Source organism: Ceratotherium simum, chromosome 3 (genome assembly GCF_057802395.1).
Source record: "Ceratotherium simum simum isolate JZ-2026a chromosome 3, ASM5780239v1, whole genome shotgun sequence".
NCBI classification, from domain to species: domain Eukaryota; kingdom Metazoa; phylum Chordata; class Mammalia; order Perissodactyla; family Rhinocerotidae; genus Ceratotherium; species Ceratotherium simum.
Window position 1 is genome coordinate 5402151 of NC_141902.1, and position 14467 is coordinate 5416617.

At 39.4% G+C, this 14467-nt stretch overlaps 1 long non-coding RNA gene across 5 annotated transcripts in view; it reads right to left on the reverse strand.

The window, feature by feature from the left end:
* The window catches only part of LOC147917399 (uncharacterized), a 125851-nt gene that overhangs the window by 631 nt on the left and 110753 nt on the right, over positions 1-14467 (reverse strand). The gene's annotated exons all lie outside the window — the stretch shown is intronic.

Consider the following 14467-nt stretch of genomic DNA (forward strand, 5'->3'; position numbering starts at 1 on the left):
AGAGTCATAGAACTAGCAGATCATGTATTTTGCAAAAGCGAGAGGTGCTTAATCATCTAGGCTACATGCAGGCTAGAATGTATTCACCGAGACTGAGGGAGTCAGAGTCAGAGTCACAATATGGCTTCCTTTCCCTAAGATGGCTTCCCTCATGCTAACTTAAGATCTAGCTGTTACAATACTAGGGCAGAGGAGAATTAGAGAAACAAATCTAAACATGTTGCAATAAATGCATTACATATTTTGATAAATTTCAGGTATGATTTTCAAAATGAGGTCTAAAAATAGTCATTCCTATCACTTTATCACAAAAATCCACTGGAGCTTACTATCAAAAACATTAGCACCTCTTGCAGCCCTAATTACGTGTTGGCAGATTTGTCACTATGTACGCCTTCAGTAATGTGGAGAGACTTGCTAGATTTTGTTTCTTTTGCCCTCCGTTTCTGTTTAAAGACCATGAGATTAGGCTTGGATAATGTTAGCTACAACAGGAAGAAAACTGAGGAATGAGACCAGCGATGTGGTACTCTACTTGGGATGATCAAAACCCACACAGCTTAAATAATGTCTCAGACATGGCTGGACTGTTCTGATTGAACTCACTATTCACAAGTGTGACCAATTTTGCTATTTAGATCCATTAAACTCAAGCTGATGAAATCATCATCTCTGAGGAGCAAGAAGAATTCTGGAGCCACTCATTTCACAATCTCCGCAAGACACTCTAGGAAGGGGGAGCGTGAAAGTCATGCATAGGTTTCAGTGTTTCCACGATCTCTGCTTGAAGATTCTAGGAATGTCTATGCATAAATCCAACCGTGGTGCTCTCTCTAATTTAAAGTTTTAAGGAGATTACATAACCCAACAAAACTTGTCACATCTTTTAAGTTATTAGCAGCAGGAGTTTCATTTTTTTTTTTTTTGTCTTCCCTCAGCCGGGTCCCTTTATATTAGGATCCTAGTAGCTGGCTTTGGGACGATGATAACACAGTGTAGCCAGTTCCATTACCACATTTTGTCTGTCGTCTTCCTCTCATGTACTTAGTGTCTGCTTCGTACAAGATGAAAGACAGTGCAAATCCCCCTTGAAACCATACACAAATAAGCTCACATAGTCATAAATTAATGACAGGCAATCCTTCATTTCTACCTGCTTGTATCCTTTTGTCTGATTGCTGCATTAGTCCCTCTCCTCTGAAGTTTCAAATAAAGAAAATGTAATGCCACCTTTAAGGATAATTAGAATGGATGTGCGAACAGAAAAGGGAGAAGCATTCTCAGTCATTAACTGTCTAACAGGCTCAATCTGGGAAACGTGAATAATGAATATTTTCAACAAAGGAGAATGTGCACTTGATGCTTAGAAGCAAAGGAAAGATCAGCAGGAGCAGGTGGGCGTGCAGGAGGAAAACACAGGACTCGTGTTGCTGAGCTTCACTTAGCAAATGGTGTCTGCTCCTTCATTGGGATGTTGTTACAGGGATGACAGCCAGAGTGGGAGAAAGCTTTGCGTTTGGGTGGGTGAGTTCTGGAAATCTTGACTTATTGACAGGGCTAATATTAAGACACAAAACTCTCTTTTTTAGATTGTGTTTATATATTCAAACTGATCGGTTCAATTATTTTTTGTTATTTAAAATCAAAACAGGTTTTGTTGTTGGTATGTGTTAAAAGATAAACTAAGGCATATTAAAAATTTTAAGAGTTTATTTGAGCAAAAATCCATTCTCTTTGTGTAGCGCCAAACCAGAAGTGGTTAGGAGAAAGCCTCTGACAGGAGCTGGGGAGAGACCTTTACAGGGAAAAGGCAGAAGCAAAGCAAGAAAACGTAGCTTAAAGCCTCGTTGGCTGTTTGTGACTGGTTGTTACTAGGTTTTGATTTCATGACCTTGAGGCATTTAAAGGCTTAGGTTTAGGTTTGCTTATGTGGGCCGCCACAGCATTAGGCCTCCTCAGTCTAACGGCCTTCTTGTTTAATTAATTTAACACGTGTGTGTGTGTGTGTGTGTGTGTGTGTGTGTGTGTGTGTGTGCGCCTGCATCTGTGATTAGGTAGGCAAACTTTTAGAGTAGGCTTAGTTGCTGGCATTCTGGTCAAGACCGTGTAGTAAGAGGTGAGAGAGCAACTGCACATCTACCCGACCATAATTCACCAACTCCTCCCGTCAGGAGAGTTTTGTGAAGGAGACGGGGTGGTGAGGGAGTCAGGACTCAGAAAGCGTACTCCCCGGACCCAAATCTCAGCTCGTCACTTACTTGCTCTGTGATCTTCAGCAAATTACTTTTTCTCTATGCCTGTTTTCTCTCCCAAGTGGGGATATTGGTAGCTAGCTAATGGGATTTTTTTGAGGAATACATGATTATATATATAGAAAATGCTTAGAACAGCAAGTAGCCCAAGGCAAACACTGCTTACCTATCAGGATAAATATAAAATATCCTGATGAGACAGTACTGTCAACGGTATTCTGGTTGAGGCTGGAAGATGACATCAAGTTTTTACTTGATAATAAGGGTTCAAGCAATCTATCCAGAGTCTGAAGGGAAAGGCATTTGCAAAATATAAAAGTACTGAAGATTATTATTTACACTAAAGGGCTGGTATATTGAGATGACTACAGTAGATTTTACCAAGGTCATGAAGATAAGTTTGTTACTGTAGAGGCCGTGGGGATGTTGCTTTTCCTACGACCTCTGAGCCGTTCTGGTCCCGCTTCCAAATGTGCAGTAAATCAGAAATTCACAGTTCACATAAACTGATAGCCCAGTGTCTCATAAAATGAAAAAAAAAATTCTAAAGGCGCCTAATTCTTATTTGATATTCCCCTCGTCTCTCACTTTAGCAATTCATCAAGAGACAAAAAATGACAAGTTTGTAACCATAAGCAGAGAACAAGCCTGATATGGAGACTCTTTCTGGAGCACCTCCTAACATAACTGTCCTTTTCAGGAAGCTAGTTTCTCCCCTTTACCTCCATCCACTGTTATAGCCCAAGACAACAGGGCAGAGCAAATGAGGAAGCAGGAAGGGGGCAGTTAGCGGGAGATCTACCAGGCGTGAAGAGGAGCAGGAAGCAATGGATCCCCTCATCCTTCCACACCACGGCTTTGGAAGGAAAAAGCAAAATGTAGAGAATTGAGGAGAGCCTACCTCTGTCCCTATCTCTTATTCCTACTTCAAACCTGGTATGTGCTGTGAACAGGGGGAGGCAAACTGTAGAAACATCCAGATAGGAAGAGGGGAGCAGGAGAGCTAGGACACGCTGGCCTGGACATGGCCTGGGGGTCTACAAGTTCCTAAGAGACACCCTCCAGGCACCTCAGCGCCACATCCATTATGACATGGGTGTGACATCAGTTCTCACACATGCCATAGACAACATGCAGAGGTGCCAACTGCGACTTAGAAGCCTGCAGCCAGGAAGAAGAGCAGCCAATGGCAGAGACCCAATGTCTGAAGGTAAGGGCCAAATTAGCCATCATGGGCCATTACATTCCAAAAGGCAAAGTGACAGGCACAGTCCAGAAGAGCAAGTTCAGAGATGGAGCTGACCAGTCCAGCCCTCCTAGATGGATGGGGGTCAGAGCTCACAGACACGTGGCCCTTTCCCTTGTGGCCACAGGTCAAATTACTCCTCCACTCAACACACCCAGGTACAACAGTGTGAAGAACAGAGGAGGAGAATATCTGAAAGTCAGATCATTTCACCAAAAAAGACTCGAATAACCACATTAAGGGTGTTTAAAACCCAAAGACACTAACATAATTTTAAATTTCAGTTGAAAGTACATTTCTACACCTCCATACAACACTGCCCCCAATCCAGTTGAGTAGGGATTTCTATTAATAATTAAATCAGATATAGAAAATAGAGGCACTGCATTTTCTTTCTCGATATTAGTGTTTATAAAAATATGACCCCATTACACTTCCTTTCCATGTAAAGCAATTGTACTGAAATGTATGAAAATTGGTTCTATCCACACTATCCAGAGACCAAATGTGTTCTCACTTAAGAGTCTAAAAAAAATAAATGGTTTTTCTTAGAACAAAAAAGGAGTAAGATGAAAAGGGTGATGTATCTTTTAATGAATGGAGAATTGGGGTTGTTCTGATCTTTTATTGGTTTTAGGGGACGGATTTTTCAGGGTTTTTGGCTTTAGACTCAGTCATAGCTTTTGGTTTTCATGCACATAAAGTGTCAAAGGGACAAGAAAGCACTTCTAGTGAAGCAAAAAGGACACACGGCAGCCCAGAAGCGATTAGTCTGATTCCCTAGGGTTAGAATTTGTATGCAATGTGTAAGCAGTGGGAACCCAAGGACCAAGAGCGAACATTTGGCTCGCACTACTTCACATCTCAGTTTGCCCTGAAAAAAGTCTACAAAACACACCAAAAAACCCTCTTTCAACTTTCTTTACTGGATATTGCTTAACAAATCTTTTCCAAGGAAAAATGGAAATCATATTTCCTATTTTGAATTAATTATCACCTCTGACACTTACCCAATCTAAAGCCAAGTATATGATAATCCATGTGGGAAAAGGGAGAAAAAAGATATTCTTAAGTATCCCAATATGACTATAATATAAAAATTTGAGCCCAATTATCTTAAATAACAATAAGTAGCCCTAAACTCTAAAATAAAAGTAAATAAAAGATAACAAAGAAAAAGTTTTGTATTGGTAATTGTTCCCCTTTCTCACAAACATGCAAAATACGTTGTTTCCTAAACTGGCATGTATAATTTATATAATCTAGAGTCTGAATATTTTTAATTATACCTGAGAATTACACTGCATAATGGATACAGATTTAACTGAGTAATGTTGATGGAAGTTTAATAGGGACGAAAATTTAATATATTCACAATTCACAATTTCAAAGGCAAGGTATTAGTATTCATTGAATGTACGAGTTAGAATATGAATTTTTCAGTGTTTAAGATACGAGAGAAACATAAGAACAGATAGCTATGAAAATCTAGTCCCTAGAGTCGAGTCTTAGAGTGCACCAGGCTTTGCTGGGATACAGATTTCACACACATCTTTTCATGGCTTTGCCTTTCCCGAGGAACTACAGCAAATATAATAGGCCAGTGAGAAGTTTAAGAACTTGGTAGCTGTCGTGGCCATGTCTCCATCAGAAGTTGGGCAATATCCTGGATCTTTTGACTCCTCGTTTTTTTTTTTTTGTTTTTTTTTTTTTTTTTAATTTTTTGTTTATTGCAGTAACATTGGTTTATAACATTGTAAAAATTTCAGGTGTACATCATTGTACTTCTATTTCTGCATGGACCACATCATGTTCACCACCAAAATACTAATTACAACCCGTCACCACACACATGCACCGAATTATCCCTTTCACCCTCCTCCCTCCCCCCTCCCCTCTGGCAACCACCAATCCAATCTCTGTCCCTATGTATCCGTCCATTGTTGTCACTATCTACTACTTAATGAAGGAAATCATACGGTATTTGACCTTCTCCCTCTGACTTATTTCACTTTGCATTATACCCTCAATGTCCATCCATGTTGTCACAAATGGCTGGATTTCGTCGTTTCTTATGGCTGAGTAGTATTCCATTGTGTATATATACCACAGCTTCTTTATCCATTCGTCCCTTGATGGGCACTTAGGTTGCTTCCAAGTCTTGGCTATCGTGAATAAGGCTGCAATGAACACAGGGGTGCATGTACCTTTGCAAATTGGTGTTTTCAAGTTCTTTGGATAAATACCCAACAGTGGAATAGCTGGATCATATGGTAGTTCTATCGTTGATTTTTTGAGGAATCTCCATACTGTTTTCCATAGTGGCTGCACCAGTTTGCACTCCCACCAGCAGTGTATGAGAGTTCCCTTCTCTCCACAACCTCTCCAACACATGTTGTTTCCGGTCTTGTTAATTATAGCCATTCTGACGGGCGTGAGGTGATATCTCATTGTAGTTTTGATTTGCATTTCCCTGATAATTAGTGATTTTGAACATCTTTTCATGTGTCTGTTGGCCATCTGTATATCTTCTTTGGAGAAATGTCTGTTCAGGTCTTTTGCCCATTTTTTAATTGGGTTGGTAGTTTTTTTGTTGTTGAGATGCATGAGTTCTTTATATATTTTGGAGATTAAGCCCTTATCAGATGTATGGTTTGCAAATATCTTCTCCCAATTGTTAGGTTGTCTTTTCGTTTTGTTGATGGTTTCATTTGCTGTGCAGAAGCTTTTTAGTTTGATGTAGTCCCATTTGTTTATTTTTTCTATTGTTTCTCTTGCCCGGTCAGATGTGGTGTTTGAAAAGATGTTGCTAAGACCCATGTCGAAGAGCGTACTGCCTATGTTTTCTTCTAGAACTTTCACAGTTTCAGGTCTTACATTCAAGTCTTTAATCCATTTGGAGTTAGTTTTTGTGTATGGTGTAAGGTAAGGATCTACTTTCATTTTTTTGCATATGGCTGTCCAGTTTTCCCAACACCATTTGTTGAAGAGACTTTCTTTTCCCCATTGTATGTTCTTGGCTCCTTTGTCAAAGATTAGCTGTCCATAGATGTGTGGGTTTATTTCTGGGCTTTCGATTCTATTCCACTGATCTGTGTGTCTGTTTTTGTGCCAGTACCATGCTGTTTTGGTTACTATAGCTTTGTAGTATATTTTGAAGTCAGGGAGTGTGATACCTCCAGCTTTGTTCTTTTTTCTCAGGATTCCTTTAGCTATTCAGGGTCTTTTGTTGTTCCATATAAATTTTAGAATTCTTTGTTCTATTTCTGTGAAAAATGTTGTTGGAACTTTGATAGGGATTGCATTGAATCTATAGATGGCTTTAGGAAGTATGGACATCTTAACTATGTTAATTCTTCCAGTCCAAGAGCACGGAATATCTTTCCATTTCTTTGTGTCTTCTTCAATTTCTTTCAGAAATGTTTTATAGTTTTCGGTGTACAGATCTTTCACCTCTTTGGTTATGTTTATTCCTAGGTATTTAATTCTTTTTGTTGCAATTGTAAATGGGATGGTATTCTTAATTTCTCTTTCTGCTACTTCGTTGTTAGTGTACAGAAATGCAACTGATTTTTGTGTGTTGATTTTGTATCCTGCAACTTTACCATATTCGTTTATTACTTCTAAAAGTTTTCTGGTGGATTCTTTAGGGTTTTCTATATATAAAATCATGTCATCTGCAAATAGTGACAGTTTCACTTCTTCCTTTCCAATTTGGATCCCTTTTATTTCTTTCTCTTGCCTGATTGCTCTGGCTAGCACTTCCAATACTATGTTAAATAGGAGTGGTGACAGTGGGCATCCTTGTCTGGTTCCTGTTCTTAGAGGGATGGCTTTCAGTTTTTCACCATTGAGGATAATATTAGCTGTGGGTTTCTCATATATGGTCTTTATTATGTTGAGGTACTTTCCTTCTATACCCATTTTATTCAGAGTTTTTATCATAAATGGATGCTGGATCTTGTCGAATGCTTTCTCTGCATCTATTGAGATGATCATGTGATTTTTGTTCTTCATTTTATTAATGTGGTGTATTACGTTGATTGATTTGCGAATGTAAACCATCCCTGCATACCTGGAATAAATCCCACTTGATCATGGTGTATAATCTTTTTAACATATTGTTGTATGCGATTTGCTAGTATTTTGTTGAGGATTTTCGCATCGATGTTCATCAGTGATATTGGCCTGTAATTTTCTTTTTTGTGTTGTCCTTGTCTGGTTTTGGTATCAGGGTAATGTCAGCTTCGTAGAATGAGTTAGGAGCTTCCCCTCCTCAATTTTTTGGAAGAGTTTCAGAAGGATAGGTATTAAGTCTTCTTTGAATGTTTGGTAGAATTCACCAGGGAAGCCGTCTGGTCCTGGACTTTTATTTTTGGGGAGGTTTTTGATTACTGTTTCGATCTCCTTACTGGTGATTGGTCTATTCAAATTCTCTACTTCTTCTTGATCCAGTTTTGGAAGGTTGTATGATTCTAAGAATTTATCCATTTCTTCCAGATTGTCGAATTGGTTGGCATATAGTTTTTCATAGTATTCTCTTATAATCTTTTGTATTTCTGAGGTGTCTGTTGTAACCTCTCCTCTTTCATTTCTGATTTTACTTATTTGTGCCTTCTCTCTTTTTTCTTGGTGAGTCTAGCTAAAGGTTTGTCTATTTTGTTGATCTTTTCAAAGAACCAGCTCTTGGTTTTATTAATTTTTTCTATTGTTTTTTGGTCTCCATTTCATTTATTTCTGCTCTGATTTTTATTATTTCCCTTCTTCTACTGATTTTGGGCTTTGTTTGTTCTTCTTTTTGCAGTTCCTTTAGGTGCATTGTTAGATTGTTTATTTGAGATTTTTCTTGTTTGTTGAGATAGGCCTGTATTGCTATAAACTTCCCTCTTAGAACCGTTTTTGCTGTATCCCATAAATTCTGGCATGTCGTATTTTCATTTTCATTTGTCTCCAGGTATTTTTTGATTTCTTCTTTGATTTCTTCGTTAACCCAGTCATTGTTCAGTAGCATTTTGTTTAATCTCCATGCATTTGTGGCTTTTCTGATTTTCTTCCTATAGTTGATTTCTAGTTTCATACCGTTGTGGTCAGAAAAGATGCTTGGTATTATTTCAATCTTCTTAAATTTATGGAGACTTGTTTTGTGGCCTAATATGTGATCAATCCTGGAGAATGTTCCATGTGCGTTTGAAAAGAACGTGTATTCTTCGGTTTTTGGATGGAATGCTCTGTATATATCTACTAGGTCCATCTGTTCTAGTGTGTCGTTTAAGGCCAATGTTTCCTTATTGGTCTTCTGTTTGGATGATCTATCCATTGGTGTAAGTGGAGTGTTAAAGTCCCCTACTATTATTGTGTTACTGTCTATTTCTGTTTTTATGTCTGTTAATAATTGCTTTATATATTTAGGTGCACCTACATTGGGTGCGTAGATATTTACAAGTGTTATATCCTCTTGTTGGATTGTTCCCTTGATCATTATGTAATGCCCTTCTTTGTCTCTTTTTACAGTTTTTGTTTTAAAGTCTATTTTGTCTGATATGAGTACTGCTACCCCAGCTTTCTTTTCATTGCCATTTGCATGGAGTATCTTTTTCCATCCCTTCACTTTCAGTTTGTGAGTGTCTTTAGGTCTGAAGTGTGTCTCTTGTATGCAGCATATATATGGGTCTTGTTTTTTTATCCAGTCAGCCACCCTATGCCTTTTAATTGGGGCATTTAGTCCATTGACGTTTAAAGTAGCTATTGATAAGTATGTACTTACTGCCATTTTTTAACTTTATTTTTTTTTTTTTCCCTCAGTGTTTTAGTAGTCCTTCTCTGTTCCTTACTTCTTCTATACAGAATTGATGGTCACTTTAGTTTGACCTCTGTCTGAAAGCTGTACTCTTTAACTACCCTCCTCCCTCCTTTTATGTTTTTGATATCATATCTAACCTCTTTTTTGTGCATTTGTATCCATTACGTTCTAATCGTGGAAATAGATAATTTTTCCTATTTGTGGTCTTCTCTTTTCCCCTTAAATCAGTCCCTTTAACATTTCTTGTAGCACTGGTTTCTTGGTGACAAACTCCTTTAATTTTTGCTTATCTGGGAAAATTTTGATCTCTCCTTCCATTTTGAACGATAACCTTGCTGGGTAGAGTATTCTTGGCTGTAAGTTTTTTCCTTTTAGCACTTTAAATATATCATGCCATTCTCTTCTAGCCTGTAAGGTTTCTGCTGAGAAGTCAGCTGATAGCCTTATGGGGTTTCCTTTGTATGTAACTTGACATTCTCTTGCGGCTTTTAGGATTCTCTCTTTATCTTTAATTCTGGACATTTTGATTATGATGTGTCTTGGTGTGGGCTTCTTTGGGTTTATCTTGTTTGGGGCTCTCTGTGCCTCCTGTACCTGGATGTCTGTTTCCTTCCTTAGGTTAGGGAAATTTTCATCTATTATTTCTTGAAATAGATTCTCTGCCCCCTTGTCTCACTCTTCTCCTTCCGGGACACCTATAACACGGATGTTAGTGCTCTTGATGTTGTCCCAGAGGTCCCTTAGACTGTCCTCACTCTTTTTAATTCTTTTCTCTTTTACCTGTTCACCTTGGGTAATTTCTTCTAGTCTTTCTTCCAGCTCACAGGTCCGTTCTTCTGTATCCTCTACTCTGCTTTTGAGTCCCTCTAATGAATTTTTCATTTCCAGTATTGTATTCGTCATTTCTGATTGGTTCTTTTTTATATCTTCCATTTCTTTGTTGACATTCTCACTGAGTTCATCTATTCTTCTCCCCAGATCAGTGAGCATCGTTAACACTCTTAGTTTGAACTCTCTGTCGGGTAGGTTGCTCATTTCTGTTTCACTTAGTTCCTTTTCTGGGGTTTTGTCCTGTTCCCTTACTTGGAATGTATTCTTTTGCCTCCTCATTTTGCCTCTTTCCCTGTGCTTGTGTCTACGTATTAGGTAGGTCAGCTACGTCTCCTGCTCTTGGATAGGTGACCTTATGTAAGTGATGCCTTAGGAGGCTTCCAGTATGCTTCCCTCAGTTCTCAATGTTCCAGGGGTGGCCCCTATGTGGGCTACATGTGTCCTTCTATTGTGGCCTATTAGCTCTCCCTATAGGCGCCCAGGGAGGCTGAGTTATGCTCCTGGTCAGCTGTTGTAATGCTCAGCTGCTTGTAGTTGTTGTGGGCCCTTCAGTCTCTTTATCAGGTGTGGGGAGTCCCAGCACAGTTGGCTGTAAGTTCTAATACCACATTTGTGTTGCAGTATTTCCTTTAAGTGAGTAGGCCCCCAGTGTGGCAGGTTGTTAGGCTCAGGGCCTTACAATTGCTGTAAACCTCTAGCCTATTAGGTCTCTTGTCAGCTCTCTGGGGATTGCAGCTGGGTGGGGCTGGCCTCAGGCACAGGAGCACCTAATTGTTTCAGGCTTTGGAAGGTGGGGCAAACCTCCTATGTGGGTCTTTGAGAAGCACAAGTCTTCTGCAGCTGACAAGCCCTGTTGCCCACAGGTCCACACACACAGTCAACACAGTCCTGCCCCATGTGAGCGCCCCGACCTCCCCAAGCGGACCCAGTCTCTCCACGGCGGGAGCCCCACACACTCCACCACCACCCCACACTCTCCACCCGCTCCTTGTGCACACCCTGCCCCGCTCAAGTCAGCTCAGTTGCCAGGCTGCAGAGAATCCAGTCACCAATCTATGCAGGCCCACACGTTGCCTGAGGGCTTGTTGTTGGGTGGGGCCAGTCTCTAGGGTGGGCTGCCTGCCCTGGCTGAGCTGGATTAAATCGGTGCTCTAGCGGGTGGAGCAGACCCTGGGCTAGCAGGTCGCAGGGAGAACTCCAATGGCGTCTGTGTCAGCACGCTCACACCAGGCCACAACAATGGCCGCCGCCAATGTCCCAGTCCCTGGAGAGGTCTCACCCCTCACCGTGATGCACTCAGGGCCTATTAGGTGAGTCTCTTGTCACCGAAGCACTGTGTACCTTTCTTTCTGGTGATTTTAGGATGCTTTCTGGAACGGGTGAGTTTGTGCACGGGCCCTTTAAGAGCCAGTTTTAGTTTCTTTGTGAACCGGGTTCTGGGGGTGCTCCCCAATGCTTTAGTAGCAGGCAAAGTCAGATATTATGCCACTGGTGTCGATTGTGCTGGGTCCACAAAATGCCCACAGCGGGGGCGCTCCCCGGCTCAGGGCCCCGCGCCTCCAGGGAGGCTGCGTACCTGTGAGCTGCTCCCGGCGGCCGTGAAGCTGGCGGCTTGTGAAGGCGGCGTTTTTCCTCTCCAGAAGGGAGTCTCTGCCTCTTCTACCCCAGTTAGGATTGTCCGTTGTTGCAGGAGTTCCTCTTATCCAGTTTTCAGTTCTGTCTCAGGGGTAATTTTTCCACGAGTAGTTGTAAATTGGCTGTGTCCACGGGAGGAGGTGAGTTCAGAGTCTGCCTACGCCGCCATCTTGACTCCGCCCTCTGACTCCTCAATTGTTAAAACGTTGTCTCAATCTATACACTCACTTTCTATTTGCCTCCAATATATGCAAGGAAAGTAGGATTTGGAATAAAATTTAAAAGATGATAAATGAGATGTCATAACTCATACCCATGTTTCACCTCTTCCTCGGGTATCTCTCTACACAAGAATTTTAAGGAATATCATTTAAAAAAGATAAGGGCTAAATGCATGATTAACAACATGAGTCATCAATGGATAAGATTTTTTTTATGGATGCAGGATGGCAGGAATTAATACTAAATTTGTCCTTGTCATAAGCAAAAGTCTATTTTAAAACCCCCTATTTTTTTCCTTTTTTGTAACTTTGGTCTTCTTACTCACCCTTGACTCACTGGATTGTTTTATTGGCTTTGAGCTCATGAATCATAAAGGAACCTACATCAGCTGTTCATGGATGATACCGTGGTTAGAAAGGTCAATGTATTCTACACCTGAAAACTAGACAGAAGCAACAGAGAAATAACTAGTTTTAGACATCCTCCTCAGACGTAAGACTCGAAGAAACTAATTCTTCTCACCTAGCTGTATTTTTCTGCATGGAATTCATTCCTTCAGTGTCTATTTGAATGTCTGTTTCATTTCTTTCCAGGAAAATCATTTTATAAGAATTGTTCAAGCTTTTCTTAGTTGTACAGGAGAAGCTTCTTAAAGGTTTTATGTGTGACCCAGCAAAAGAATCAGGCAGCCAGGAATCCAGCATTAGTGTAAACTGACTGTTCTATTCAATGTGGAATAAAGAACCTCAGAGATTATAGCTTCCAAGATTTAAAAGGAGACTAAGTTTAAAAACTGTGCTAAGTAGTATCCATTTGCAACAAATGACAGCATTGGTCTATAGCAGAAACTTGTGGCAAAACAAATTAAGATCATTAGAATTATGATTAGCTTAGTCATATTTGAAGAAAGTTATTCCTCTATAATTGTATTTAATAGTTTTTGAAAATTTTACAATATGTCTACATTCAAACTGATAATAAGCATCACAGATTTGTATCATATATCTCACAAGAAAAATGTACTAAGATATTTTATAGTTAGTTTCTAAAACTATAGAAAATAATTAACAGGTTTGCCAATATTCATTAGTTAAGAGTATTAGATTTGAAATTTCCCTCTGAAACACCTATTGCTAAGAGGAAGCAAAAGCTAGCTTAATTAACTCGCGTCTAGATGGAGTACAAATTGGTATGACCACTTTGGAAAATTCTTTGGTAAAGACTATTAAAGATGAACATATGCAAACTCTAAGACCCAGAAAATCCTGCTTTCAGGTATATATCCAATAGAAATGTGAACATATGTTCACGAAAGACATGAACACAAACGTTTAGAGCATCAGTATTTGTAATGGTCTCAAATGCAAAACAGTCCAAATTTTCACGTATAGTAGAAAGCACAAAACATTTAATGTATTCATACAATAAAATACTATGCAGCAACAAGAATGAATGAACTAGAAGTAAATGCAACAACAGGGATAAATCTCACAAACACAACCTTGAATTAAAGAACCCTGATCGAAAAAAAAGTATATGACTCCATTTATGCAGAGCTCAAAGAGAGGTCAACTTAATCCATGGTGTTAGAATTCGAGATAGAGTTTCTCCTGGGCACAGGGTAGAAAGAGGATTGGTGAGGGGAGTGACTGTAGAGACGAGGGGCTTCCTGTTCTGGTAATATTCTGTTTCTTCTTTATCTGGATGCTGGTTACATAGGTGAGTTCACTTTTCTATAAATACTTTGAGATGTACACTTACACGTATTTTGGGGGGTAGATGTTATATATCAAAAAGAATTACATTAAACAAAAAGACTTCATCCATATATTCAGTCATAGTCCCTAGGGCTCACGGAATAAATGTCACTTTCAAAGTGCTTGGCTTGATATAAGGATAAATTTGTGAAATTTCAGCAGGCCAAGGAAAACATTGGCATTACCAAATTTGATATTTACCATCCTCTATCAACACATTTATTCTAGCATATCCTCAAAATGTCCATCATACATATGCAAAACCACACATACCTATACCTAAACGTACAGTCAGTGGTAACCCAGCAGATACTCAATTCTATTACTTTCAATTTGTTCAATTCGTTTTTGCTCATTACCAAGCAAATTTGCCATACTGCTTATACTAATTTAAATTAACTAAAAGATATCAAACTGTTTAGTAAACCTCCACATTTGAAGAAAAAAATAAATTACAATATTATACCTTACCTTCTGCTGTTAGGGATGTGTTACAGCCAATAGAAAAGAAAATATCTCTAGCATTATATTTCCTGTGAAGTGATAAACAAGTACGATTCCTAAGTGTATACTGGTGTTGGCCTTCATTTGCACTCAATATATAGAATTAATTTAAAACACACTCATTGAGAGAATTAATTTAAAACACAATTATGGAGAGGTTACCATATGGCGGGCACTGAAGTAGGTTCCAATGATACAAAGTTAAATAAGAAATGATGTC